Source organism: Pinus tabuliformis, chromosome 8 (assembly GCF_031772625.1).
Source record: "Pinus tabuliformis cultivar Carrire ecotype Pingquan chromosome 8, CPIR1, whole genome shotgun sequence".
In the NCBI taxonomy this organism is placed as follows: Eukaryota; Viridiplantae; Streptophyta; class Pinopsida; order Pinales; family Pinaceae; genus Pinus; species Pinus tabuliformis.
The window spans coordinates 1,563,117,066-1,563,121,002 of NC_142294.1; positions in this window are offsets into that span (position 1 = coordinate 1,563,117,066).

Sequence of the window (3,937 nt, forward strand, 5' to 3'; positions counted from 1 at the left end):
TGGTTTGTTTCTGGGTTTATCTTTTGTTGATTCCCTAATGTGAGATGGAAATTCTAAAAGTCAAGTATGGATATAAGTGTTCAAGGCAATGGTGACCTTTAAAATGATTTCCAAACTTCAAAATTTTCAAAAAAAAGTTTTAAAACTTACAATGGTGAAATCAATTCCTAAGAGAAAATAAAAATGTACCAATATTCTAATTAAACCAAATAGTGAGCTAGTGACTATGAAACCCAGTATCCTTGCTGCTGTATAAAAAGAAACTGAACTCAAAGAAATTCAAAAACTGCAAGCAAAGTAAACTAAATCATATTACATCAACTCATATTCTGACCCCTCACCATTCGACTCGCTCTGGCTTTAGGAGGTAATCATAAACAAATTGAGCAATCTGATATCTAATTTGCATAAAATGAAACTAATATCAAACTACGCATTCATACTTCAATCCCTCACCATTTGACTCGCTTTGGCTTTAGGAGGTAACTGAAAATGACATGAGCAATTCAATAACTAACTTGCAGAAAAATAAACTAATATCAAACTACGCATTCATACTTCAATCCCTCACCATTTGACTCGCTCTGGCTTTAGGAGGTAACTGAAAATGACATGAGTAATCTAATATCTATCTTGCAGAAAAGTAAATGAACAAAACTGAAAGAAATAAACAGTGCTGGAATTAGAACTAAGAAAATAAATCAGCAGAAGGACAAGATAATTTCATGTCATTAGTCATTATAAAGCTATGTGCAAATGCCCGGGCTGCCTATTAGAACCTGAAACAAAGACACTGATCAGTTAACAACATTAGAAAGCATAAAAACTATGGACAACAATCGACATGAATACCATAAGCAGTGCAATATATACAAGTAAACAATTATGGCATCAGGGATGTAAAGAAATAAAGCATGAAACTATACAGTAGTTAACAAAAACTTGGTGTGTATTGGGGCCCTCTGTACAACCTCGGCCAATCAGCAATCAACGACGAATTGAGCTTATAAACAGTGTCTTCTCATGTATTAAAATGCAGTCATAACATAAGGATAAAGTCACGGCACAATGGGCTCATAAACAGTCAAAATTACATTCAAAAAGCTAGCTCATATACGTATGAGAACGCTTTATTTATAACAGAGGATGACACAACTACTTTCCTAAAATTTGCGTTGATAAAAAGACACGTGAATAACCACGTCCAGAAATCTAGCATTATGGTAGCCGTGGAGATTAAATCCAAGGAGGGTGGCTATTAGATTCGGTTCATGGAGCAGTCCACAGGTGTTAACACGTCTCCTGAGATTTAGGAACGACCACGCAAGTCTTCACGTGGTGAAAAACAGAGTTCTGCCACCGTAAAACTCTTAGGTTGACCACCACTTGACTATCTTTGACCACGGCCTTCTGTGAGGGATTCGGCTGAACCAATAGGACACGGTCCATGTCCACATCATTTGCAACTTGCCCATGTGGCTGGATTTGCCTGTAGCCACATGTAACATAGACTTCAACAAAAAGGTTGCGGAAAGTTGAGCTGGCTGCGGAAAGTGACAATATTCAGCAGCTGAATGAGCAAAAATCTAAATAAAACAGCAGTCACAAGACATAGTTAGGAAACCATTTTATATGATCTTTTTAAACTAATATGCAATGATTTGACAGCTTAGGAGGTCTAGGTAAATGGAAAAAGGCTAAAAAGGTGTATAGGGAAGATGCAAGTTTGGGACTCAACACAAGGTACCCCAGTACAATCTAACAAGTGTGAATAAATAATATGAAGTCGAACACCTGGAAGAATCTATCGATCAAGAGACAATGATGGTTTCCCACTATCGATAGTGAAGGATCTGCCACTAATGACTGCAAACCCCAAGGTACTGCCAAATGGACTCTAGACCTTTGCCCCAGAGCAATGAGTCGTAGTTGATGGGGAAATATCCGCTAGAAGGAAGGCATTAAGGAATCCTTCATCAATCTAGTGCGAGTATAACCCACAGGACAATAATGTGGAAGGAATCGGATGAAAAAGATGTAGTAACTCGACCGAAGCACGTTTCTGACGTACACAAGATGTGGCTAACGCACGACAGAAACCCTCTAAACCAACCAATAATGAAAGCTGACACATAGGCGAGGTATCCACCAATAGGGTCAAATGGAAACCAAGGTACTGGACAAATCCCAATGTGTGATAGTGTAAGCTGATGTCGAACACAAGGGAAACCACTCAGTCAAAGACCCATGATACTGATCGATGCAGAGCAGAAGGTGACATATCAATAATGAAAATAGGGCCAGGGTGTAGCTCTAGGCCTGTCCTCAAAGCAAGATGTCATCGTCGATAAGGACATGACCCGATGGCAAGAAGTCAATGGAGACCTTCTCAAACCAGCACGAGTAAAGGACCAATATAACTGATGTGATGATAGACAAGACACTGACAACCAAGGATGGTCGACTGAAAAATGAGTCAAGAGACACCGTAGAGAGGCCGACTCAGTCTAACTTCCCTTGAACAAAAGCACGACTCAATGATGACTATGTGGCAGCATATGATTACTCTGTATAAGTTCGTCATGCAGGAGGCACGAATGAACTCTCCATATGATTGGAAGAGATAACCAATCGGAGGAGAACTGACTCAATAACAAATGTCACGTTCTGTGCTTGATGAGTCTGGAACACCTCATACCTTCTAGGGAGAAGCAACAAATACAATAGGAAATATCCTTTAAAAAGTTCATATTTGGGTTAGCAGTGGCAAAACTCCTCATGAACTATGGTTTTGTAAGCCTCCAACTGTCAAGCATTTCAGAGTATTTAGAAGAAAATGTTACATAAATAATAATGAAGATAAACTTGGAAAGTCTGAAGCTAGAGATGATGAAGGAATTCTCCTTGGATACTCCTTGAGAAGCAGAGGATATAAAGGTTACAATAAAATCCTTCAAAAGATTGTGGAATGCATTGATGTTGTGATTGATGAAGCATCCACAGGTACCAAAAAGGAAGCACCAATAAATGACAAAGATACTCTTACAAAAAGCTAAAAGGATGTAGGAGAGGCAATCAATGAAGCATCAGAAGAAGGAATTGACAGTGCAGAAGCATCAGAAAAGACTCCACCAAGGTATGTTCAAAAACATCATCTAGAATCTCAAATTCTAGGTGATAAGGAAGTTGGAAAAACTAGAAGAAATCTTGTTGGAACTTCTATTTATCTAGCCTTACTATCCACTATTGAACCACAAAATGTAAATCAAGCTAGCAAAGATGAATGTTGGTTTAAGGCTATGGATAAAGAACTTGTCCAAATAGAAAAGAACCATACATGGGAATTAATACCAAGACCTAATGATAAAAATGTTATTGGGACAAAATGGGTATTAAAAACAAACAAAATGAAAATGGAGAGGTAATTAGAAACAAAGCAAGACTTGTATGCAAAGGCTATGCGCAACAAGAAGGAATAGACTTTGAAGAAACATTTTCACCTATTGCCAAACTTGAAGCCATAAGAATGTTGCTTGCATTTTCAATCTTTCATAACTTTAATGTATATCAAGTGTATGTTAAATCTGCATTTCTGAATGGGGACCTAGAAGTAGAAGTTTATATTGAACAACCTAAAGGGTTCATTCTAGGAAATGATAAAAATCTTGTTTACAAACTCAAGAAGGCATTATATGGGATAAAACAAGATCCTCATGCATGGTATTATCACCTTGACAAGTATCTTCAATAACAAGGTTTCACTAACGGATTTGCAGATAACAATCTATATATAAAGATGGATGATTGTAAACTTTTGATAGTTGTTGGTTACATAGATGACATCATATTTCGAAGCAATGAAGATTCTATGAGTCACAATTTTTCCTCAGTTAGGCAACAAGAATTTGAAATGTCATTACTTGGTGAATTAACATAC